The sequence below is a fragment of the Coregonus clupeaformis genome, chromosome 39, assembly GCF_020615455.1.
Source record: "Coregonus clupeaformis isolate EN_2021a chromosome 39, ASM2061545v1, whole genome shotgun sequence".
Taxonomy (NCBI): domain Eukaryota; kingdom Metazoa; phylum Chordata; class Actinopteri; order Salmoniformes; family Salmonidae; genus Coregonus; species Coregonus clupeaformis.
In genome coordinates, this window is record NC_059230.1 from 13960903 (window position 1) to 13988763 (window position 27861).

Here is a 27861-nt window from a genome sequence, read left to right on the forward strand (position 1 = left end):
GTGTACCTTTGGATGTATTTTAAGTCCTACCTTCAAACTCAGTGCCTCTTTGCTTGACATCATGGGAAAATCAAAAGAAATCTGCCAAGACCTCAGAAAAAAATCCTATTGTTCATCCTTGGGAGCAATTTCCAAACGCCTGAAGGTATCACGTTCATCTGTACAAACAATAGTACGCAAGTATAAACACCATGGGACCACTCAGCTGTCATACCGCTCAGGAAGGAGACGCATTCTGTCTCTTAGAGATTAACGTACTTTGGTGCGAAAAGTGCAAATCAATCCCAGATCAACAGCAAAGGACCTTGTGAAGATGCTGGAGGAAACAGGTACAAAAGTATCTATATCCACAGTAAAACAAGTCCTATATCGACATAACCTGAAAGGCTGCTCAGCAAGGAAGAAGCCACCGCTCCAAAACTGCCATAAAAAAGCCAGACTATGGTTTGCAACTGCACATGGGGACAAAGATCGTACTTTTTGGAGAAATGTCCTCTGGTCTGATGAAACAAAAATAGAACTGTTTGGCCATAATGACCATTGGTATGTTTGGAGGAAAAGGGGGGGACTTGCAAGCCGAATAACACCATCCCAACTGTGAAGCACGGGGGTGGCAGCATCATGCTGTGGGGTTGCTTTACTGCAGGAAGGACTGGTGCACTTCACAAAATAGATGGAATCATGTGGAAGGAAAATTATGTGGATATATTGAAGCAACATCTCAAGACATTAGTCAGGAAGTTAAAGCTTGGTCGCAAATGGGTCTTCCAAATGGACAAAGACCCCAAGCATACTTCCAAAGTTTTGGCAAAATGGCTTAAGGACAACAAAGTCAAGATATTGGAGTGGCCATCACAAAGCCCTGACCTCAATCCTATAGAACATTTGTCGGCAGAACTGAAAAAGAGTGTGCGAGCAAGGCCTACAGACCTGACTCAGTTACACCAGCTCTGTCAGGAGGAATGGGCCAAAATTCACCCAACTTATTGTGGGAAGCTTGTGGAAGGCTACCCGAAACGTTTGACCCAAGTTAAACAATTTAAAGGCAATGCTACCAAATACTAATTGAGTGTATGTAAACTTCTGACCCACTGGAAATGTGATGAAAGAATTTAAATCTGAAATAAATAATTCTCTCTACTATTATTCTGACATTTCACATACTTAAAATAAAGTGGTGATCCTAACTGACCTAAGACAGGGAATCTTTACTAGGACTAAGTGTCAGGAAATGTGAAAAACTGAGTTGAAATGTATTTGGCTAAGGTGTATGTAAACTTCTGACTTCAACTGTATATACTTCTATATATGAGTGTCTGTGTCCAACACACCACCACATTGTTATGTTGGGCACCTACCCTCCAACCATCCTCACGTACTGTGTGCCCCCTCAGATCATTTGGGGTGCATGACGCCCCTGCTGGCACAGGTCTATTTGAAGGGAATATACCTCTCTCACAGCTGCCAGACTCCGTTTTGTGGGGCTCGTGAAATTGAAGATGGATTTTTGCTGTGTCTCCACCGCTGCTGTGCACGCCCTCGTAGCATATCAGCACACGGGAAACAGATTGATTTCAACCCTATTTGTGTCTCAAAGCAGGCACCCTGCGGGGTCCTGATAGTGCCTCGGAGGCCCCATTCATGCCCAATTATTGGTTATAAATCATAGAGGGAGTCAGGACCCGATGGTTGGCCCTCTCACTGCCTGCTGATCACAGGGGTGCTACAATTAATCTTGTGCGACATTCCTTGTTGTCATGGCGCCACCAGTCCCAGAGATAGGATCCGTTTTTGAGGAATTGATCAAATCTGTTGATTCAGTCTATCCTTTTCCTCCAAACCCTCCCCTATCCCATCCCCTCCCTGTTTCTGCAATCCAACTAGGGCCACTGTATGTACAGTGCCTCCACTGGCGAATGCTTACTGACCTTTCGCAGATGGCAGCTATTCAGCAGTCAAATTATAGAGCATCTAATATCAACAGTAGGGGAGAGCAGACGGTTGGGTTGTTTCAAAATGGGCCTTTCAAGCATTTTCAAACAAAAAGTAAAAACTGATTTCCAAGAAGCAATTTGTGTGAATGTATTAATAAATATTTATAAATAATTAAGTGCTTTTTCAATCATTCACTGAAACATTGAATATAGGTATGGCTTGTAGTACATAACTAATTCCTTTGAGGATGTGATGGGGTGTTTGTCCTGGTATTTGTTGGGACATCTTTGACTGATTAGGATAACTATTGGGTGTAACCGTTGCAAAAATAAGGTGTATTGCATTGAAATGTTCTCACAGCAGAGGCAATTCCATTGCCTCATTTGTAAAAGTGATACCCCTATTGGTTGGCTGACAAAATGTGACAACTGATATAAAATAATAATAATAATTAAAACGAAGCCCCAATTCCTTCAAGCATTTCCCCAGTGCAGCGGATGTGTATATGGCAGTATTGTTACATATCAAATTACCATTTCTCCTCAACGACTGTGATATACAGCTTGCATATAAACAGCACATCAATTCAAACCCTTGCCACTTCGACAGTAGCCATTCACATACAGTACTTTTAGCCTCCATATACTCTGCAATCATATGCTCCAAACAAAATCTATTGCGTTGGCATCTGCGCCTACTATCGACTGAAAAGAAAGGGGGAACGCATCATACAGATATCCTGTTTATCAGAAGTAGAACTCATTTTGTTTCTTTGACTGCAAGTGAACCGCGGATTAGTCTAGGAGACCTTGAGTACCAGTATATGCACACAATCAGTGGCAATGCTCCCGAGCCACAATCTCTGACCTTTTGATTTGAATTAAGTTCAAAAAACTGTTTTGCCCAGTGAAATAGATGGGAGATAAACTACATCGGTGCAGTGATTGAATATCGCCGTGTGAAGTTTTAACAATGGCGGAATTAGGAGGCGTAAGTGCAGACACATATGCCTGCCAAATGTAATCTGCTCATAATAAATGATTTGCCCTTTACACTGTACAAAGCAATGAACACAAATGTTTGATTTAGTTGGAACTCAATTCTCACTGCTGAGGTACTATGTTAGTACGACTCACAATGTGTTTTGTTGATTATGATTGAGAAGTCGTATAAGTGTTCATGGATACATTGAGTCTTGAGACAACATTTAATTCTGCCTAACCAAGTTTCATTTTCCCATTTGAACAATAGAGGATGATTGATTTGTAATCTAATGTGTCTTGTCTTTTGTCTTGCAGCTCTTGAATCATTGGGACAGTTGCTTGGGTGCTGAAAGGTAGGTTAGTGTGTTTTGTCATGTTTGTGTGGAAGTGATAGTGATCTCATATGCTATTTGTGGACACATATCATGATGGTCCATAGGTTACACTGATTTTGTCAGAAACATCGACCTTTGGTTGACACTAAGTTCATTAGAATAACTCATAGAGACTGACAAAAGGGTGTGAGTGAGTGTGTGAGTGAGTGAGGGTGTGTGTGGCGGGGGGCTGTATATGTGTGTGTGTGTGTGTGTGTGTGTGTGTGTGTGTGTGTGTGTGTGTGTGCTCCAGTGAAGGTCCCATTGTACCATGTTGGTTGGACCAGTGTTACATCAAATCATTCTGATGGTGTGGCGCAATAATACTTATTTGAGTAATAACACATTTTCAACCGCCATCATATCCCAGCAGTTATGTTTTTTTTCATATTTTGCCATTTTACAGTAGCTGCCTTTATTTCTTCACTTGAATTGTCTGTGGACTGCATGTGTGCTGGCACAGGCAGAATGGAAATCTTAGAGGGTAGAGAGAGAGAAAGAAACAGAAAAATAGAGAGAGAAAGCCCGTTGCTCTTTTCTCAATTCTGTTTAATTATCATTGTGCAAGAGATCAGCATGCTGCTTTAGCAGTCGCTGAGTCCTGCCCAGCCAATAAGAACTTGCGCTCAGCCGCGTCTGACAGTGATAAATGGTCTCCCTCACCCATCGTCCCTGTTAGCAGCTGAGCGATGCATTGTGGGAACGCGCAGAGACTGGCACGGCTGCGGAATGGGCCTTCGGGCCTTTCATTAATAACATGGATGCACATGATGACACGTGTGTGAGGGTGCTTTTGTTTTTGTACATGTGTGTGTGTGTGTGTGTGTGTGTGTGTGTGTGTGTATTAACTTCACACAAATTGAGGGAACCTGTGGCCACAAGTATTGGGCCTTTGAATGTGTGCCAGTTCATGTTTGACTACACTGCAATATTGTTTGGTTTGGTTTAATATGGTGAATTTGATGGTTTTTTATTCAAAACCTCTTTAAATATGACAATCGATGTATTATTGGTTTCCTGCTGATGGTGAACGGAAGTCGAACACCTTACTGTGGTGCTTTAGTGAAAATTAAAGTTATTAGCTGCAAAAAAAAGTGTTGCTATTTTACTGACCATAGCCTTGTTTTTATTGATCTTATGGAATTATCTCTTAAGAATTATATCCAAATATCTTATTTCAGGATATTAAGACAATTCAGCTAGATGGATAAGGTACCTTTATTTAACCAGGTAAGCCAGTTGAGAACAAGTTCTCATTTACAACGGCGACCTGGCCAAGATAAAGCAAAGCAGTGTGATAAAAACAACAACAACACAGAGTTACATTTTTGTCATTTAGCAGACGCTCTTATCCAGAGCGACTTACAGTTAGTGAGTGCATACATTTTCATACTGGCCCCCTGTGGGAAATGAACCCACAACCCTGGTGTTGCAAGACTTATGGAATAAACAAAAATGTACAGTCAATAACACAATAGAAAATAGAAAAAATATATACAGTGTGTGCAAATGTAGTAAGTTATGGAGGTAAGGCAATAAATAGGCCATAGTGCAAAGTAATTACAATTTAGTATTAACACTGGAGTTTAACACCCCATATCCCTGGCATTGCAATTGCCATGCTCTACCAACTGAACCACACATAACCTAAAGGGTTTATAAGCAAAATGTTCCATTGTGACATTTTACTGAAATGGAACATATATCTCAGGAGACTGTATAGGCAAAGTAACATATTGAACTCCCTTAACCTATATACAGTTTAAGTCGGAAGTTTACATACACGTTTTTCAACCACTCCACAAATTTCTTGTTAACAAACTATAGTTTTGGCAAGTCGGTTAGGACATCTACTTTGTGAACACAAGTCATTTTTCCAACAATTGTTTACAGACAGATTATTTCACTTATAATTCACTGTATCACAATTCCAGTGGCTCAGAGGTTTACATACACTAAGTTGATTGTGCCTAAAACAGCTTGGAAAATTCCAGAAAATGATGTAATGGCTTTAGAAGCTTTTGATAGGCTAATTGACAGCATTTGAGTCAATTGGAGGTGTACCTGTGGGTGTATTTCAAGGCCTACCTTCAAACTCAGTGCCTCTTTGCTTTACATCATGGGAAAATCTAAAGAAAAAAATGGTAGACCTCCACAAGTGTGGTTCATCCTTGGGAGCAATTTCCAAACGCCTGAAGGTACCACGTTCATCTGTACAAACAATAGTACGCAAGTATAAACACCATGGAACCACGCAGCCGTCATACCGCTCAGGAAGGAGACGCGTTCTGTCTCCTAGAGATGAACGTACTTTGGTGCGAAAAGTGCAAATCAATCCCAGAACAACAGCAAAGTCCTATATCGACATAACCTGAAAGGCCGCTCAGCAAGGAAGAAGCCACCGCTCCAAAACCGCCATAAAAAAGCCAGACTACGGTTTGCAACTGCACATGGGGACAAAGATCATACTTTTTGGAGAAATGTCCTCTGGTCTGATGAAACAAAAATAGAACTGTTTGGTCGTAATGACCATCATTATGTTTGGAGGAAAAAGGGGTTAGCTTGCAAGCCAAAGAACACCATCCCAACCGTGAAGCACGGTGGTGGCAGCATCATGCTGTGGGGGTGCTTTGCTGCAGGAGGGACTGGTGCACTTCACAACATAGATGGCATCATGAGGAAGGAAAATTATGTGGATATATTGAAGCAACATCTCAAGACATCAGTCAGGAAGTTAAAGCTTGGTCGCAGATGTGTCTTCCAAATGGACAATGACCCCAAGCATACTTCCAAAGTTGTGGCAAAATGGCTTAAGGACAACAAAGCCAAGGTATTGGAGTGGCTATCACAAAGCCCTGACCTCAATCCTATAGAACATTTGTGGGCAGAACTGAAAAAGAGTGTGTGAGCAAGGAGGCCTACAAACCTGACTCAGTTACACCAGCTCTGTCAGGAGGAATGGGCCAAAATTCACCCAACTTATTGTGGGAAGCTTGTTGAAGGCTACCCAAAACGTTTGACCGAAGTTAAACCATTTAAAGGCAATGCTACCAAATACTAATTGAGTGTATGTACACTTCTGACCCACTGCGAATGTGATGAAATAAATAAAAGCTGAAATAAATAATTATCTCTACTATTATTCTGACATTTCACATTCTTAAAAAAAATGGTGATCCTAACTGACCTAAGACAGGGAATTCTTACTCTGATTAAATGTCAGGAATTGTGAAAAACTGTGTTTAAATGTATTTGGCTAAGGTGTATGTAAACTTCCGACTTCAACTGTATGCTTCCTCTGTGTGGTCCTATCTTACTGTAGTGAGAAGTTGTTGAAACAGGCTGAGGTAGTCGAGGCATAATTAAAAATATGCTGTGGACACGTCAGCTCCTGTTAGTGCTTCTCTTTTAATTTATTTTGTCTGTTCTCCGCCGCTAGCCTTTCCCCGTGTTTCGTACTGCCCTGTGTGTGTGTGTGTGTGTGTGTGTGTGTGTGTGTGTGTGTATTTGAGTGAGGTTCCTCTATGCACCTGTTTACCATTCCCTTTTCTGCTTTGGCCTCCTGCTTTTTGTCCTTCCTCTAATGTTGAATCAGGTTGGAGATCCATTCATCGCAGAAATATATGGACTAGACGCCGGGCTAGTCAGGCGGGAATGTGTGTGTGAGAGAGTTTTTGTAACTGTGTCAGTCTGTATAGTGAATAGAAGACTCTGTATACATACTGTATGTGCCTGTTTGTGTGATATAAAAATGTGTGTTTGGAAGTGTGTGTATCATGTGTGTCATCCAATGGTGTGTCCATATGTGTGCGTGTGTGTGTTTGTGTAATGTGTGTGTGTGTGTGTGTGAGTGTAAGTTTGTGTGCATGCTTTGGGTGTGAATGTGTGTATGTGTATGCAAATAATGTGTGTGTGTGTGTGTGTGAGTGAGTACACATGTGTGTGTTGTGTGTGTGTGTGTGTGTGTTGTGTGTATGTGTGTGTTGTGTGTGTGTGTAGATGTGCGTCTCAGGCAGGGGCGATGTGATATGAAGGCAGATGAAAGGCGCTTTGAGGGAAACCCATAACACTCCCTCTCTTCCCCACCTCGCTCTCTCTCTATCTCTCCCTCTCTCTTTGTCCATCCTCTCCCCGTCCACAACTTTCTCTCTCTCTCTCTCTCTCTCTCTCTCTCTCTCTCTCTCTCTCTCTCTCTCTCTCTCTCTCTCTCTCTCTCTCTCTCTCTCTCTTTATCTAGCTCATTCTCTATTTCCCTCCTTCTCTCTCTCTCTCTCTCTCTCTCTCTCTCTCTCTCTCTCTCTCTCTCTCTCTCTCTCTCTCTCTCTCTCCCTCTCTTCTCTCTCTATCTAGCTCATTCTCTATTTCTCTCTCTCTCTCTCTCTCTCTCTCTCTCTCTCTCTCTCTCTCTCTCTCTCTCTCTCTCTCTCTCTCTCTCTCTCTCTCTCTCTCTCTCTCTCACTCCCCCTCTCTCTCTCTCTCTGTATGTCTCTCTCTCTCACTCTTTCTCCCTATTTCTCTGTCTTCCTCCATGGCTCACCTCAGTGCCAGTGTTGGCTGAACTCTCACTTTCTCCAGATGTGGGGTTGGCAGGGCTGTACTGAAGGATGACACATTGGGCATGTGAATTAGTCTGGAAGAGGGAGGGGAGACATCCCTGGAAATCAGGGAATGCTCTGCCCATGGATTAAAGGCTACATTAGGTACATGTGACACATCAGTCAGTGGATACTGCAATATTGCACACCATATGGGTTATTATTGAGTTATTACATGCTTATCCATGTGTTATTAGATGATTATTTATGTGTAATAACATATGCATAAACACTTGATGTGTTATTAGCTCAGGTATGTCTTTAGAGACTCTTATTTATAGTATTATGTGCCTGAGATGATTGAATGGCAATATAACTTGCAAAGTTTAACAGTTTTGTAACCCATTAGTTTTAATTTGTTTTTGTTTCTGTATTTATTTCATCTTTATCAATCTAGTGAAGCCTCTTCGTGATCAAATCAACGGTAACAGCCTTTGTAAAGGGTACCTAATTGTAAAGTGTTACCAAATCCACCTTGGCAAGAACTACCATTGTATATAACATCCCTTTTCTGTTGATTCTCTTCTATCACACTCTACTCTAAGATGGAGGCACAACTTAGTCTAACTGAGCAGTGGGGTTCAGGTGTGACTTGCAGTGTGGGTTGCTGCCAGCGGCCATTTTAGATAAAACTATCTCAGCTGTAACACATGGCTGACGGATGATAGCTGTTGTTCCCTTTTCGGTTTGTCACGCTATGTCGGCCCGATAGAGGAGAGACACAGGGCTATGGGCACATATGGCACTGTGTATGGTGTCGCTGTGTTGTAATGTTGTATTTCAATGCACTTCTGCACAAATGTAATGTGGACATTGTTATAGTATAGGCTTATGCCAATGCTGCTGCACTGACAACGGTTGTGTAACAGCATTGAGAGAAGCATGCTTGTGAAATTACATAACTACATTTTTGGATTAGAGTTTCTATGTATTAGTAGTTGTGGGCCCATTCCAATCCTCGACAACAGACACAACAATGTCCTCATCTCCCATTGGGCAGGTATGTTAGGTCACTTCCTTATGCTATTGAGCCCCTATCATTGCTGTTCACTCACACTCATAGATACACAGAGAGAAACAGAAAGAGAGAAAGAGAGAGACAAACAGACAGATGGATGGATAGACAGATATATTGTTTGTGTAAATATAACTTTAACAACGTGTGTTCTCAGTAGAAATGCCAGTGTTTTAGATTAACTATCATTTGGGTCATGATCATTAACAAACTAACTTGAAACACAAAACAGTTTGTTCATTTTTATTCGAATATTGTCTCCATTCCAACATTGACTCTTACTCGTAATTTCATAGACTACTTCTCTCAATGGACCCAACGCTATTTAACCAAATCAATGAAGCGTTCATTAATTCACCGTTTTAAATAGAATTCTCACATATTGAACATTGAACTCTTCCTCCATGTTGGACACTGTGTCTTCATCCCAAATGGCACCCTTTTTCCTATAGTGCACTTCTTTTGACCAGTCAAAAGTAGGGCACTATGTAGGAAATAAGGTGTCGTTTAGGACACAGCCTGCATCTCTCAATTGTGCCCGACTCCCTCAAAACAGAGCAGAATTGGCTGATTGTAATTCACAGGCCATTGTTTGGAGAGTTTGTTTGGCTTGTTTGTTATTGATTTTATTTATAGACTCCTATAATTTACTGTGCACAAATCAGAGCAATTGTTTCGAGGTATGCAGGGAAATCAATACCCCTAGCTGAGGGCTGGTCTTTACTGCATACCTTTCAATGGCTCCAATTTATGTTTTAATTATGATGAGCTACTCAGAAGTTCGAAGCTCGGCATCAGTTCTCCGAGTGCACCTCGCAATTAGCCTTAACATGGCTGGGTGTTACGTGTTGTATTTCATGTTATCGAACTGCATGTGGAATCGTTTGACTTAATGGCACTAATCACACCTCTGTAAGTCTCAAGAGTAGCGTCTTGTTTATTGGATGGTTTATGATTGGAGAGGATGTATACTAGACTGTTAATTTCTAATGAAATACAGTTGGGATCAGTGAAGTCTCATTCTTGGAAGAGGGTCTGGGCCCATATTCATACTTTGAAACCCTTTCTGAATATGGGCCCTGATTGTGGGTTGGACAACAGTGGAAGCAAGAGTGTGACTGTCAGTGCTTAACAAGTAAGAGATAGGGGATTTATACAGCAATGGGATGACGTCATTCAACATCCAACACTGTTCACTTGGACGACTCTTTATGGTCCACCTATCATTCATTGAAGGAGCATATCAACGTAGTAGGAAAACAACAACCATATAATTGTGATCTCCATCTTGATCTCATTGGACAACGTGGCTCCTAGACAGAATTTATGCCCCATCTATCTTTAGTCGCGATAACTCATGCCATTAGGAGTGATTGCCCAACTCAATACTCTGCCGTAGAAATGGCTGCTGATGGTTGAGCTGAAAGCAGTAAATTCTATTGAGTCGTATAATTAAGATCGATCAATAAAACTGCAGTAACTCTTACTCCTGCTTCTCGGGTGGTGGTGGTGGGGGTCCAGCAAAAATTAAGGCAGCAATATACATTATAATAAAAATAGTAAACATTATAACAGATTTCACAATACATTAAGTGTATGTCCTCCGACCACTACTCTACTTCAAGACACAATCCAGGTGTATGTGTGTGTATAGTGTGTATGTTATGTGTTTTTGTACCTGTGTGTGTGACTCTTCACAGTCCTCGCCCTTCCATAAGGTGTATTTTTATCTGTTTTTTGAATCAGATTTTACTGCTTGAGTGAGTTACTTGATGTGGAATAGAGTTCCATGTAGCCATGGCTCTATGTAGTACTGTGCACCTCCCATTGTCTGTTCTGGACCTCTGGTGGTATGTCTTGTGGGGTATGCATGGGTGTCCGAGCTGCGTGCTAGTAGTTTAAACAGACAGATTGGTGCATTCAACATGTCAATGCCTCTCACAAATACAAGTAGTGATGAAGTCAATCTCCCCTCTACATTGAGCCATGAGATATTGACATGCATACTATTAATGTTAGCTATATGTGTACATTTAAGCGTCAGCCGTGCTGCCCTGCTCTGGACCAGTTGTAATTTTGCCAAGCCCCTCTTTGTGGCACCTGACCACTGGGCAGTAGTCTAGGTGCGACAAAACTAGGGCCTGTAGGACCTGCCTTGTTGATATTGTTGTAAGGAAGGCAGAGCAACACTTTATTATGGACAGACCTCTCCCCATCTTAGCTACTGTTGCATCAATATGTTTTGACCATAACAGTTTACAATCCAGGGTTACTCCAAGCAGTTTAGTCTCCTCAACTTGCTCAATTTCCACATTATTCATTACAATATTTAGTTCAGGTTTAGTGTTTAGTGAATGATTTGTCCCAAATACAATTATTTTAGTTTTTCAAATATATCTTGCCACCCATTCTGAAACTGACTGCAGCTCTTTGTTAAGTGTTGCAGTCATTTCACTCACTATAGTAGCTGATGTGTGTAGTGTTGAGTCATCTGCATACATAGACACACATGCTTTACTCAGAGCCAGTGGCAGGTCATTAGTAAAGATTGAAACAGCCTCGAGTCTTCTTGGGTATGACGCTACAAGCTTGGCACACCTGTATTTGGGGAGTTTATCCCATTCGCCCCAGTCTGAGGTCCTGAGCGCTCTGGAGCAGGTTTTCATCAAGAATCTCTCTGTACTTTGCTCCGTTCATCTTTCCCTCGATCCTGACTAGTCTCCCAGTCCCTGCTGCTGAAAAACATCCCCACAGCATGATGCTGTGGCCCCCCGTGTAGCTCAGTTGGTAGAGCATGGCGCTTGCAACACCAGGGTTGTGGGTTCGATTCCCACATGGGGCCAGTATGAAAATGTATGCACTCACTAACTGTAAGTTGCTCTGGATAAGAGCATCTGCTAAATGACTAAAATGTAAAAAAATGTAATGCTGCCACCACCATGATTCACCGTAGGGATGGTGCCAGGTTTCCTTCAAATGTGACGCTTGGCATTCAGGCCAAAGAGTTCAATCTTGGTTTTCATCAGACCAGAAAATCTTGTTTCTCATAGTCTGAGAGTCTTTAGGTGCCTTTTGGCTAACTCCAAGTGGGCTGTCATGTGCCTTTTACTGAGGAGTGGCTTCTGTCTGGCCACTCTACCATAAAGGCCTGATTGGTGGAGTGCTTATTTACATAAGTATTCAGACCCTTTGCTAAGTTGACAGTGCATGTCAGAGCAAAAACCAAGGCATGAGGTTGAAGGATTTGTCCGTAGAGCTCCGAGACAGGATTGTGTCAAGGCACAGATCTGGGGAAGGGTACCAAAAAATGTCTGCAGCATTGAATGTCAAAGTTATGCCAACAGAGCTACAGTAATCTTTTAGCCAGATGAAATGCCAGTAGCCTGCTGAATCTCTCACAGCCGCGACCCAAAGATGGTACCGGGCCTGAAATAATTGGCCACTTTTTGGGAACGTTCAGAGCTAGAATCAGTTCTTTAAAATCAATTGTTAGCAGTTCCGAGCTAGCCCTTCTAATGTAATTTGATCCCACATGGACTATGACAGTGTCAGCCCCCAGCATCTGTCATAGAAGGATAGGAAGCAGCCTTGCAATGTCCTGTACTCGTGCTCCAGGATAGCACAGGGTTTTTGCCCCGGGAACCGAGAGGTCTCTCGTTCAGTTTGTGTGTGTGTGTGTGTGTGTGTGTGTGTGTGTGTGTGCATGTGTGTGTGCATGTGTGTGAGTGTGTGTGTGTGCATGTGTGTGTCAGAGTAAACGTGAACCCCTCACACAAAGTATACACCTCACACTCAGCCTGTGAAGTTACTACAGAGTCTTAGCGCGGTCGGGTCAATGGGCCTGTTGTGAAATCTGCAATGTTCCATTAACAACAATGTTATATTAATTTGTCATTGGTGAGAATGTAGTTTGTGATTTTTACGGAGTGGTGTGGCTATAAAGTAACGTTAATCAATGCCTTATACAGTATACAGAGTAAATTAGTGGTGTAGTTATAGATAATAACATAAGGTCATACAATTCGCTATATTACGTTCTAATTGATCAAAAGTGATATATGACAAAGTCATCTTCACACATTGCAGTAAAGCATTTCAGAACTTTCCCAGAACTATCCCAAGTGATTATGTTTTACCCCAGGTACCTTCAAATACCAGCTTGGATATTACAGAGCCCCATCGTGAGCTGCTTGTCCAGCTGCTAAAACTTCCCAGTTGTATCTTTGTACAGTGCAGGAAGAATCCTACATTATCTGTCAAACAACAGCTGGCACAGGCAACGTGGTTCGGAGGCTACGAACGAGTGAATCATCTAAATCAAGACATTGACAGCACTTTAGCAAGCTGTGTTCATAAGAGTCTCTTGTCTTTACTATGGAGAAATGAATGAAGGATCGCATTCTATATCTCCCATTTGGATGGTAGAGGTGTCCTCCCTGTGGTGGCAAACACATTGGGAAGTTTGAAGGATGGTTTAATGGAAAAAGGCAAACTGTTGGAATAGATGTATTCTTATCCAAAACAGTTAAAGTGCAGTTATCATAGATTTTTAAAGAATGAATGGTGACAGCTACCAAGGAAATGCAATGCATGTAATGCATTCAGGATACAAGCTTTCAAAGACCATATGAGTAGTTGCACTATTATACCACCACTGTTTCGTATTGTATCATGAATACATGTACAGCCATAATGTATTATAAAGGACGCTTGACGTGTCATAAAGGCTTATAAGTCTTTCTAGGATCCACTATGCATTTTTTTACACACAGGCAGCTCAAAGAATCAATCAACAAGTCTGGCAATCTACATTATCAATCAATCACTCTAGCCAGCCCGGTTCAATTCCAACCGAACACACCCCTCCTTTTTTCTGTCTCCCTTATCCCCTTTGAAAAGCCTAACCAGAGTGATTAACTTCTTCCCTTCCTTCCTGCTTCGGACCTTCTCATATCCTAAAGCCCAGCACTGGGGGCGGAGCTTATCAGCTACAGGGGATCAGGCAATCTCTTCCACTTCAAACCGGGAGTCCATTGTGTCCGACTGCTGTCTGGATAATCTGTGTGGCTAGCCGACAGATCTGCCGTGGACACGCACACACTTGCACACACACACACCCTCACACACACACACCCTCGCACACACAGACACAAGTACACACACACATACAGGCTCGCACGCACGCACACACATACACACTCACACACACACACACACACAGATCTGATGGGGTCAAGCACAATAACGGGATCACAGGGAGAGATGGAGGTCTTGGTCTGGGGCTTGTTGAAGAAAAGGAGAGAGGGGATGGAGAGGATAGAAGCAGAGGGGATGAAAGAGAGAAGGGACAGGTATTAGGTGTGATTGAGCGCTTGTCGGGGGGTTTTGGCAAAACAGAGCTGAGCCAGCGATTAAGATGAGGGAGGAGATTGTGTGTCGGTACACACACACACACACACACACAGACACGAACACACACAAACATACACACACACCAGTGGTGGTCTGTGCCATTTAAATGTTATGAGCATGGCCTTATTTCTATTACAGCATATTGGATGACTGTCTTTCATATTCCATTCACCCAGCTCAATGTAACATCGATAGGTTTAAGCTACTACATGATACTCCAATTTTCCCTATACAGATCATGAGGTTTCTACAACCTAGCCTACGAATTAAAGTTTACAACATAGGTGCACAGGGTCTAAATACATTTTTTGTAAGCAAAGTGACAAACAGTGACACATTCAATACCTCCTTGCACACTCTTGCCTGCATCTAGCTGATCTAGGGTGTAATATTTAGTCCAACAGTGTGATGAGTGTGATGGAAAGGAGTCAGGCGCAGGAGGGTAATCACCGAATACAGAGTTTATTCCTTCGTAGACACACAAATGCGCTTAAATAGCGATCAACGAAACCGGCACAGGGGAAACTATCATCCCTGGCAAATACACTGTAACAGATATCCAACAATACATAGACACAGGGGAAAATCTACCCTGGCAACAATATGTTACGAGTAGCTCCACCGAGCTACACTACTCTCACAAATAACAATCACCCACAAGGACAAGGGGCAGAGGGAGCACTTATACACAGACTAATTATGGGATAGGAACCAGGTGTGTGTGATTGACAAAACAAGACAATTGTGATGATGATTGGAGCAGCAATGGTTAGTAAGCCGGTGATGACGAATGCCGAAGCCTGCCCGAACAAGGAGGGGAGGCAGCCTCGGCCGAAGTCGTGACAGTACCCCCCCTTGACGTGCAGCTCCAGCAGCGCGCCGACCCCGGCCTCGGGGACGGCCAGGAGGATGCGGAGGGGCAGATTCCGGGTCGAGAGCCAGACCCGATCTCCCAGTACGAAGACCGGGGCCTCACTGCGGTGACGGTCAGCGTTGGCCTTCTGACGATCCACGGCACGCTGGAGGTGAACGTGGGCAGCGTCCCATGTCTCCTCCGCGCACCGAAACCAGTCATCCACCGCAGAAGCCTCGGTCTGAACCGGTTGGTAACCTAAAACACATTAGAATGGTGTTAGGTTAGTAGAGGGGTGGCGGAGAGAGTTCTGGGCATATTCTGCCCATGGCAAGAACACCGACCACTCCCCTGGCCGGTCCTGGCAGTAGGACCGCAGGAACCTACCCACATCCTGATTTACCCATTCCACCTGCCCATTTGACTCGGAGTGGAACCCAGAGGTCAGGCTGACCGAGACCCCCAGACCTTCCAAACCTTGGACGTGAACTGGGGACCTCGGTCGGACATTATATCCTCTGGCACCCGTAGTGCCGTAAGACGTGAGTAAACAGGGCCTCTGCAGTCTGCAGGGCCATGGGGAGACCGGGCAGAGGAAGGAGGCGGCAGGACTTGGAGAAGCGTTCCACAACGACCAGGATGGTGGTGTTACCTTGGGAGAGGGGAAGATCAGTCAAAAAACCAATACTATGGTGAGGCCATGGTCGTTGTGGAACTGGTAAAGTTTGTAGCTTACCCGCTGGGAGGTGCCTAGGTGCCTTACTCTGGGCGCACACCGAGCAGGAGGAGACGTACACCCTCACGTCCTTAGCCAAGGTAGGCCACCAGTACTTTCCGATCAAGCAGCGCACTGTACGACCGATACCTAGGTGACCAGAGGAGGGTGACGTGTGTGTCCAGAAGATCAGACGATCACGGATAAGAGCAGGCACGTACCGCAGCCCAGCTGGACACTGCGGTGGAGCTGGATATGTGCGTAATGCCTGCTCTATATCCGCGTCCATCGCCCATACTACTGGCGCCACAATGCAGGAGGCTGGGAGTATGGGGGTGTTGTCTCTGGGCCTCTCCTCTCTGTCATACAGCCGGGACAGTGCGTCTGCCTTCACGTTCTTCGTACCCGGAATGTATGACAGTGTAAAATCAAACCGGGTGAAGAATAGAGCCCACCTGGCCTGGCGAGGATTCAGCCTCCTTGCTGCCTGGATATACTCCAGGTTACGGTGGTCCGTCCAGACGAGGAAAGGGTGTTTCGCCCCTTCGAGCCAATGCCTCCACACGGTCGAAGCTCGGACAACAGCATACAGCTCCCGATCACCAATGTCGTAGTTCTGCTCCGCCGGGCTGAGCTTCTTAGAGAAGAAGGCACAGGGGTGGAGCTTGGGTGGCGTGCCCGAGCGTTGGGACAGGACAGCGCCTATCCCTACCTCGGACGCATCCACCTCCACTACAAACGGTAGTGATGGATCGGGGTGGGCCAGTACCGGAGCTGAGGTGAACAGACCCCGCAGTCTCCTGAAGGCCAGGTCAGCCTCAGCAGACCAGCGGAGCCGGGACGGCCCATCCTTCAACAGGGATGTAATGGGAGCGGCAACCTTGCCAAAGCCCTGGATAAACCTCTGATAGTAGTTGGGAAAGCCAAGGAAGCGCTGCACCTCCTTAACCGTGGTTGGAGTCGGCCAATTACTCACGGCTGAAATGTGATCTCCCTTCATCTCCACACCTGAGGTGGTAATGCGGTATCCGAGGAAGGAGAGAGACTGCTGGAAAAACATACACTTCTCTGCCTTGGCATAAAGGTCATTTTCCAACAGTCGGGCCAGCACTTTGCGAACCAGGTACACATGCTCGGCGCGAGTAGCGGAATACACCAGGATGTCATCGATGTAGACCACCACACCGCGACCAAGCATGTCCCGAAACAACTCGTTCACAAAGGACTGGAAGACGGATGGAGCATTCATTAAACTGTACGGCATCACCAGGTATTCATAATGCCCCGTGGTTGTGCTGAATGCTGTCTTCCACTCATCCCCCTCTCGAACACGCACCAGGTTGTATGCACTCCTGAGATCTAGTTTAGTGAAGAAGCATGCCCCATGCATTGACTCAATCACTGAAGGAATGAGGGGGAGAGGATAACTAAATCTAATATTCTCCTTGTTCAGTGATCGATAATCAATGCACGGGCGCAGACTGCCGTCTTTCTTCTTCACAAAGAAGAAACTTGAGGAGGCGGGTGAAGTGGAGGTACGTATATACCCCTGGCCCAGGGACTCGGAGACGTATGTTTCCATAGCCTCCGTTTCAGCCTGTGACAGGGGGTACACATGACTCCTGGGAGGTACAGTGTCTACCCGAAGGTTTATCGCGCAATCCCCCGCCCGATGAGGTGGTAATTTAGTCACACCCAAATTGAGGTATTCGGGGGGAATGCGCATGATGGAGGTACCGTCTGGACTTTCCACCGTGGTTGCCCCAACGGAAACATCTAGACACCTACCCTGACACTCTCGTGACCACCCCGTGAGAGCCCTCTGCGGCCATGAGAAGGTGGGGTTGTGGAGTGCTAGCCAAGGGAGTGCTAATACCACAGGGAAAGCAGGAGACTCAATAATCGAAAAAATAACCTGCTCATAATGTGTCTCCTGGGTGATCATGGTGACTGGTATAGTGACTTCCGTAACAAACCCGGACCCTAATGGTCGACTATCGAGTGCTCTGATGGGGAGTGGAATGGATAGGGGAACCAATGAAATGCCTTGACGGCGTGCAAATGACCTGTCCATAAAGTTCCCAGCTGCTACCATGTGATCGGGAAAGTGGTCTATCAGGGCCCGCTCGTTCCACCCGGACCCCGCTGCCAGCGTCCGAAACTCCAACGCGAAGTCCTGCGCGGTCCTCGTCCCCTGCCTCAGGTGGACCAGCCGCTCGCCCGGCTCTCGAACCTCGGGCAGGTGATCGAAGACCAACCGAAAGAGGCGAGCGAACTCCCCGTAGTCCTCCAACGCGGCTCCTCCTTAGTTCCACACCGCGTTGGCCCACTCCAGGGCTTTCCCACAGAGGCAGGAAACGAGGACGGACACCTTCTCCTGCTCTAACTCTAATCAAACAGCACTGCACATAGGTCAAGGTACAAGGGCAGACTGTAAAAATAACATAACAAATAACCGTCTAGTTACTCCCTTTCTTGGTAGCAGACCTTGGTTCAAATACTATTCTAAATGTTTCAAATACTTTAAGCATTTGCTTTAATCTGCGTAGAGTGCCAGATGGGTGGAATTTGTCTGACTATTCTATTAGTTCAATTGTGCCAGGAGAGAGAGCGAGAGAGACAGAGAGAGAGAGAGAGAGAGAGAGAGAGAGAGAGAGAGAGAGAGAGAGAGAGAGAGAGAGAGAGAGAGAGAGAGAGAGAGAAAGAGAGAGAGAGAGACATAGAGAGAGACATAGAGAGAGACATAGAGAGAAACATAGAGACATAGAGATAGACATAGAGAGAAACATAGAGAGAGACATAGAGAGAGACATAGAGAGAGACAGAGAGATACATAGAGACATAGAGAGAGACATAGAGACATATACATACAGTGGGGAAAAAAAGTATTTAGTCAGCCACCAATTGTGCAAGTTCTCCCACTTAAAAAAGATGAGAGAGGCCTGTAATTTTCATCATAGGTACACGTCAACTATGACAGACAAATTGAGAAAAAAATTCCAGAAAATCACATTGTAGGATTTTAATTAATTGATTTGCAAATTATGGTGGAAAATAAGTATTTGGTCACCTACAAACAAGAAAGATTTCTGGCTCTCACAGACCTGTAACTTCTTCTTTAAGAGGCTCCTCTGTCCTCCACTGTTACCTGTATTAATGGCACCTGTTTGAACTTGTTATCAGTATAAAGACACCTGTCCACAACCTCAAACAGTCACACTCCAAACTCCACTATGGCCAAGACCAAAGAGCTGTCAAAGGACACCAGAAACAAAATTGTAGACCTGCACCAGGCTGGGAAGACTGAATCTGCAATAGGGTAAGCAGCTTGGTTTGAAGAAATCAACTGTGGGAGCAATTATTAGGAAATGGAAGACATACAAGACCACTGATAATCTCCCTCGATCTGGGGCTCCACGCAAGATCTCACCCCGTGGGGTCAAAATGATCACAAGAACGGTGAGCAAGAATCCCAGAACCACACGGGGGACTTAGTGAATGACCTGCAGAGAGCTGGGACCAAAGGAACAAAGCCCACCATCAGTAACACACTACGCCACCAGGGACCCAAATCCTGCAGTGCCAGACGTGTCCCCCTGCTTAAGCCAGTACATGTCCAGGCCCATCTGAAGTTTGCTAGAGTGCATTTGGATGATCCCAGAAGAGGATTGGGAGAATGTCATATGGTCAGATGAAACTTTTTGGTAAAAACTCAATAACTCGTCGTGTTTGGAGGACAAAGAATGCTGAGTTGCATCCAAAGAACACCATACCTACTGTGAAGCATGGGGGTGGAAACATCATGCTTTGGGTGGTGTTTTTCTGCAAAGGACCAGGAACTGATCGTGTAAAGGAAAGAATGAATGGGGCCATGTATCGTGAGATTTTGAGTGAAAACCTTCCTTCCATCAGCAAGGGCATTGAAGATTAAATGTGGCTGGGTCTTTCAGCATGACAATGATCCCAAACACACCGCCCGGGAACGAAAGGCTTCCAGGGAGAAGAAGTCTTTCAAGGTCCTGGAGTGGCCCTGCCAGTCTCCAGATCTCAACCCCATAGAAAATCTTTTGGAGGGAGTTGAAAGTCCGTGTTGCCCAGCGACAGCCCCAAAACATCACTGCTCTAGGGGGAGATCTGCATGGAGGAATGGGCCAAAATACCAGCAACAGTGTGTGAAAACCCTGTGAAGACTTACAGAAAACGTTTGAACTGTGTCATTGCCAACAAAGGGTATATAAAAGTAACATAAAACTTTTGTTATTGACCAAATACTTATTTTCCACCATAAGTTGCAAATAAATTCATAAAAATTCCTACAATGTGATTTTCTGGAATTTTTTTTTCTCAATATGTCTGTCATACAGTAGCGTGTACCTATGATGAAAATTAACAGGCCTCTCTCATCTTTTTAAGTGGGAGAACTTGCACAATTGGTGGCTGACTAAATACTTTTTTCCCCCACTGTATAGACATAGAGACATAGAGACATAGAGAGAGACATAGAGACATAGAGATAGAGACATAGACATAGAGACAGAGACATAGAGACATAGTAAGCATTTCACTGTAATGTCTGCACCTGTTGTATTCCGCGCATGTGGCCAATAAAATTTGATTTGATTTGATTTGATAGAGACAGACATAGACAGAGACATAGAGAGAGACATAGAGAGAGACATAGAGAGAAACATAGAGACATAGAGATAGACATAGAGAGAAACATAGAGAGAGACATAGAGACAGAGAGATACATAGAGACATAGAGAGAGACATAGAGAGACATAGAGAGAGCGAGAGAGAGAGAGAGAGAGAGAGAGAGAGAGCAAGCAGAACTCTAAGAGGAGGTGTTGCCCATTTTACGCCTGTGTATCCTGACGGCATGGGGCCGGAGTGTGAGGCACACAAACACACACCCACGCACACAGAGACCCTGCGAGGCAGCGGTAGGCAGTGACACAGAGCTAATGCCTTGTCACACAGGCTGTCTGCAGATTAGCCAGTGGATTACACCACAGCCATTAGATGTGCACAGAGCGAAAGGGCACAAACACGGGAGAGGAGAAGAGAGGGAATGCGGGGGGGACAAGTGGATGTGAGGAGTGTGGCAAGAGAGAATGGAGAAAGAAAGGTGGAGAAGAGAGGAGAGTGGTGGAGAAGAGAGGAGGACATATGGGGAGGAAAAGGGTAATGATGGCAAGGGAGAGAGAAAGGGTGGAAAGAGCGAGACTAGAGCCAAATGAAAAATGAAGTGAGGAGAATAGAAAAGCAGGAAGGACAAATATGAAAAACTGATGAGGTAGGTGATGGAGGGGAATGGAGATGAGGAAATGCAGAGAAGAGGAGGAGTGGAAAGTGTAGTGCCTCCAAAATAGGAGGAGAGGATGGGAGGAGAACCGAGGACAAGAGGGGCGAGAAGGAGCTGTGAGCAGAGGGGAAGTGGAAGAGAGAGTGCATGCAAAATCCCCCGAAAGAAAGAGTGGAGAGGAGAGAAGAGAGATGAAAATGAGGGGACTAGGGGAGATTGGAAGAGGAAGAGAGGAAAGAGAGAAACACACAGGAGAGGAATAGATAATGGTCCCATATAACATTGAAAGAAGAAACTAGAAGATGTTGGAAAGAAGAAAGAATGTAGGTGCTAAAAAGGGAGAAGGGTAAAGAAAGAGGACTAGGAAATACAATATAAAAAATATTCTACCGTTGACATACTGCTCATGCTCTAGAAAGTGAATCCATTAATGTCAGTCCAGATTAAATCCAATGTGACCTATCGGTTAATCATGACGTCAATATTGGTATTATCGGGATTATAAATAAATAAATAAATAAATAATCATATGGAATGACGCATAATATTTAATACGAAATGTTGCCACATAATACACTACATGACCAAAAGTATGTGGACACCTGCTCATCAAACATCTCATTCCAAAATCATGGTTATTAATATAGAGTTGTTTCCACCCTTTGCTGCGACTGTATAACAGCCTCCACTCTAGAATGTCTAGAATGTCATTGTATGCTGTAGCGTTAAGATTTCCCTTCACTGGAACTAAGGAGCCTAGCCCCAGAGGCTATGCATTGGGGCAGGTAGCGTTCTCCTGTCATCCGCCAAACCCAGATTCATCCGTCGGACTGCAGAAAACATGTTTCCACTGCTCCAATGGCGGCACGCTTAACACCATTCCAGCCGACACTTGGCATTGCGCATGGTGATCTTGGAAGCCCATCGGTTGTCACATTCTGTGAGCTTGTGTGGCCTACCACTTCGCGGCTGAGCCGTTGTTGCTCCTAGACGTTTCCACTTCACAATAACAGCACTTACAGTTGACAGGGGCAGCTCTAGCAGGGCCAAAAATTGACTAACTGATTTGTTGGAAAGTTGGCATCCTGTGACGGTCACTGAAAGTCACTGAGCTCTTCACTAAGGCCAATGTTTGTCTATGGAGATTGCATGGCTGTGTACTCAATTTTATACACCTGTCAGCAACGGGTGTGGCTGAAATAGCCGAATCCACTAATTTGAAGGGGTGTCCACATACTTTTGAATATAAAGTGTATGCGTCCTTCCGATTGCCTCGTTACGGTAGTTATGCCATCTTTATCGTATCACATATTCACCCCTCCCCCTTTTGACTCCCCAAAATATGATTGACATTTTAGTTGTGCATATAAAACCCACCCTGTCTAACTTCATATAACAGCAATGTTGTCTGTCAGAGAGATTATTTTCTGTGTTTGCAATGTAAAGTCTGGATCAGGAATTATGTTGTGTTGCGTAAGAATGACAGCTTTGATTTTCAACATGTGAAACTTGCCACTGGTATTAGGACAGTGAAGCGATGATGATATGTAATAGATATGGTAGATTACACAGTGGGGCATGTATTGACATAAGATTTGAGTACGCTCCGCTCAACGGTAAGCAGTAGCTGGCATTTTTGGGACCAAGACCTAAAAGTTCATGGAATATGTTTGCATAATGTACTCATTCAGCAAATGTTAGATGTACAGTGAAATATATGAACTAGTGTGCTAGCTAAGTAACCTGAAAGAAAGGTTTACAGTTTAGAACTTTTCATTGATATTAATATTAGTAAGGCTATATAATTGGGTGGACACGCGTGCCTATGTCAGTTGTTATGACTCCTTTTGACATTACTATGTCATTCTATGACAGGATTATGAAGGTGTTATGACATAGGGTGTAAGATCATTGCTAGCAATACCTCTCAGTAGTTGACCTGAGTACCAATGCGTAGAGAAACCCCCCCCCCCCCCCCCCAAAAAAAACACTTATAAAGGACATACCTATGCTCACATCAAGTGTTACGAACATTTATAACACTTATCAACAAAAGCCTTCCCACTTGGCCTCCATTCCATTCAGATCAGACACATTCTCTACTTCTCCAATCCCGAACGATCAGCTCCATTTAAATCAGTCTCCGGTTGCATGTGAAGAGGTGTCAGCCATCTCAGCTGGTGTTTTGCTAGGGATAATTGACTTGCCATCCCCATCACAATACTCCACTCCACCAGTCTAATGAGCTGTAACTGGACCCTGTATTTGCCTGGTGTGGGCTTCGTTTGGGCCCCGTATTTATCTAAGAATGAGAGGAAATATGCCAGGTTAACTAGGGCTAATGGGAATTTCTGATACGCATTTTGAGTGCAAATTGTGTTCAGAAATGTCTCAAGTATCATGGCATGCAGGTGTAAATAAGCTCCAATATGCAGAATATAATATGTAATATATGGTATGTAGACTAACATACAGTGTGTTCATGCTCAACACCAAGAATAAACCGTACTGTCACAATACACACACACACACATACACTGAGTGTACAAAACATTAAGAACTCCTTCCTAATAGAGTTGTGGATTTAACAAATGACATCAATAAGGGATTCTAGCTTTCACCTGGATTCACCTGGTCAGTCTGTCATGGAAAGAACAGGTATTCTTAATGTTTTGTACACTCAGTGTATACATACATGCACAGAAACACACACAAACACATGGATTTTGTATCTCAGCTTGGCGCGTATACATGTGTGTGTGTGTGTGTTTATGTGCTTGTATGTATATGTGTGTGTAGTGTGACAGTATGGCTTATGTCGTTCAGGGCACTTTTACTGATTGAGTGATTTGAATGTGTGCTCCCATGGAATGAGTCTTAGGAAAGCCATGGGGGAGGGAATAGATGTGTTACCCCTCCTCAGGGTTATTTAGACAGTTAGAATGATACTCTCCACACACGCACACACACACACGGCCAAACGCACACAATCACACACATTCATATGCATACACACACGCTCACACAAGCACACAAACACACACACACATGCAAGCTCATGCACAAGGTGGAAATTGACAACCTATAAAACAAATTATCCGGTATGGGAGCCTTTTTCCTCTTTAAAAAGCCTCCACACTCAAAGTGTACCCAGATGAAAGTCGGGTAGTCACTGAATTAGCCAGGGAGAAAACTAATTTCCTTTGCAATTTTACGAGCGTTTAATTTGAAACAATTAAGATATTATGGGCGCCACGGATACACTAAACAGAGAGACAGCTGGGAGCAATCCCATAAACCCAAAGGCCCATGAACGAGGCACCTCACCTCTCTCTCTTTCTCTCCACTTGCCTCCCCTCGCCTTCCTCCTCTCTCTATCTCTGATTGCCTCCCCTCACGTTCCTCCTCTCTCTCTCTCTCTCTCTCTCTCTCTCTCTCTCTCTCTCTCTCTCTCTCTCTCTCTCTCTCTCTCTCTCTCTCTGTCTCTCTATCCTGCTTGCCTCCCCTCGTGATTATCCTCTCATTTCTCTACTTGCCTCCCCTCCCATTCCTCCTCTCCCACTCCACTTTCTTGACGTGACTCCTGACGTAGGTAGCATTCAGCCTCTCCAACACAAATACATTTACTTAGCCTCCCCTGAGCTTCTACATGCTCTCCTACAGTACCTTCACCAATCACTCAAGTGCTTCTCAAATGGATCAGCTGGCTGCCTATATGAAGGCCTATTTGTGTCAAGAAGGTGAAAGCAGGAAGTGAGGACATAGGATGTTTACCTCGTGCAGAGACATTTTCCATTACAACGTTTATGATGTCATTGGATTTATAGGATTGCGTATGTGTTATTTATGACAGTATCAAAGAGAAAGAGATGGATTGAGGGAGAGAGAAAGGGAGAGATGCAAACTACAGGGGGCAGCAAACAGTAATCTCAAATACTCAGAGGTGTGTACATTGTGATAGGGACAATGAATTGGAATGTCTTTTCAATATACAAAGTTCAACCATATTCATAGTTACAAAACAACATTAATATTGGACTACACTGGTAGATGATTTTACAATATCATTAACATGAGAATGCTTAATGATCAATAACAATTTAATACAGAACAATAATAATCTAAAAGCATTACCATAACAATAGGGGTATGTATGTATAGCATCGATGACCTTGCACTGTCCCTTACTACAATGGACATGACCCTGTCTGTTTGTGCAGAACTCACACCACTCCCCAAACTTCAAACCTCATGTTTACTCTCTCAAACACTCCCCCATCAATTTTCCCTCCCCCCTCTCCCCCCGCCCCCTCCATAGAAGGGCATCGGAGGTGTGAAATTGATGAAGGTGCGCTTGTGAAAATGTCATTGGGGAATCGGCCAGCAGGCGCTCCACTTTGTTCTGTGGGGTGGGAGGGGGGTGACGGATCGGGCCGGCGAAAGCACCTTTTCATGAACACTGAAGTGTAAAATGGAGGGCCTGGGCAGACACAATGGCTGTGATCAATCGGCCACGCCGGGAGAGTTCTGGTAAATGCCTGTAGTCGCATGGTGAGAGGTGATGTCCACACAGAGAGGAGAGAGAGAGTGCATGGGAGCGTCACATCGTGTTACCGTGTCAGCTTTCGGGGGGATGGGTACAGAGAGTAGAGTGGAGGAGAGGTGAGTTGAGCAAGAGAGGCAAAGAGAGGGGTTGAGATAGAGAGCAGGTATAGGAGCGAGAAAGGGAGTCAGAGAAGTTAGTAAGAGGCAGGAGTAGAGAGAGAGAGAGGAAGTGATGTGGAGAAGGAACAGGAGGGAGGAAGAGACAGGTAGGGGAAGATAGAGGGGTAGGGATGAAAAGAGGTAAGATAGAGAGAGGTGTTGAAGATGGAAGATGATTGTGGGGAAGATATGGGTTGGAGAGGAAGTGAGGGTCTGAAAGAGTGCAGAAGACAAAGGAATATTGTATATACTGTAAGTAGATTGAGGAAGGAAGATTGTGTCATAATTATTCTGCAGAACCGTCATAGACCCAGCCTACACATAGCCCTTCACAGGCACTCCCGAACACCACTATCTCGTTCCTCTACTCTCTCATCCCCTATCCCCCCTCTCTATTCCAATCCTGTCTTCACAGAGTTTCTTTGGCAACCTGTCAGATACACACACACTGACAGAACCTCACACAGACAAACATACACAAACAGAGCCTGACACACACACAAACATCCATACCAACACATCAACCGATGCAGATCTGCACCGTTTCCCAAGTCCGCTGAATTATTTCCTGGAACTTGACTCTCTCTCTCTCTCTCTCTCTCTCTCTCTCTCTCTCTCTCTCTCTCTCTCTCTCTCTCTCTCTCTCTCTCTCTCTCTCTCTCTCTCTCTCTCTCTCTCTCTCTCTCTCTCTCTCAAAGAGAGGACAACATTCTCCAGCAGCAGACAGGAACTGTCGGAACACTCACAATACACGGCCGCGGAACACCACACTTCCACGTTAACCCAATTCAGCTCTAATGGAATATGATTGCCTTTCAAGCCCATTACGACATCCTGAATCCCTGTTAAATCTGAACGGAGCTCGGAGCTCTTTCAGCGCCGGTCGCGATTGCAAAGTATGATGGAGCTTTTGTAATAAGGCAGTGTCTAATAATGATGACTCTGCATACTTTACTGTAAGGAGCAGGTTACTGACTTTGAGCATATGTCTCAGGCAAAAAGAGGTCACAATAAATGCATGGACGGAGAAGATGAGTAGTTACTCATATGTAAAGGTAGAATGGGTTAGTAGAACCGAACACAACCAAGTTCATATACAGTAGAGCTAGCACAGCTGGATAAAATAAGTAGTATCTCTATCTGGTTCACTTCAATACAGTTTCATACAGTGTTCTAATACAGTTGGGGCATGGCTATAAAAAATAATTTAAAAACAATATTACTGTTTGTGTAAGATTTAATGATACAGCTGCTTGGCTTAAAGTCAATATATCAACTTCCGAACTCAACCCAAATGAAACTTAATCATCGCAATCAATCTTTTTTGAGGTTCGAGGGCAAACTTTGCAACAGCTCCAAAGTCTCATAATCCTCTCCTGTGTTTTTATTTTTGGTATCATGAACTCAGCAACCATTAAACTGTTCATTTACTGTGAAAGTAAGACTATACGCTTCACCATCCATCATCGGTCGCTGACACGTTCTGAGACATTCTGAGAAAAGAGACATATTGGGTATCTTGGCTGAGATTTACGCTGGGGTTCTATGGGGTGTTGGGTGTACGTTGTCATGCCTTGGGGGGGAAGTGTTGTCTGTAATATCACCTTGGCTGTTGGCTGTCGCCTTCGGCACTTCGCCGAATCGTCGTACTTCGTGACTAACTCTCCTGCGCTGACTCTATGCACACACACACTGGACTTAAACTTAACACCTCAACACACACACACACACACACACACACACACTACATACGCCCACACACACACACACACACACACTATATATGCCCACACATGCATACTGACGCCACACACACACTCATACTCACACAGAAACTCACACACACACACACACTTTCACACTCACCACATATGCTGCTGCTACTGTCTATTATCTATCCTGTTGCCTAGTCACTTTTTTGTCTTTAACTCTGCATCGTTAGAAAAGGACCCGTAAGTAAGCATTTCACT

The 27861-nt window shown here is 44.4% G+C and overlaps 1 protein-coding gene across 42 annotated transcripts in view; it reads left to right on the plus strand.

Annotated features, from left to right (window-relative positions):
* LOC121554718 (receptor-type tyrosine-protein phosphatase delta-like) overlaps positions 1–27861 on the plus strand; it is a 597272-nt gene that overhangs the window by 346450 nt on the left and 222961 nt on the right. For all 42 annotated transcript variants that reach the window (XM_045211917.1, XM_045211930.1, XM_041868419.2 and 39 more), the window contains exon 9: positions 3234–3271. The gene's annotated coding sequence lies outside the window, so the exon portion shown is untranslated. The remainder of the gene's footprint in view (positions 1–3233; positions 3272–27861) is intronic.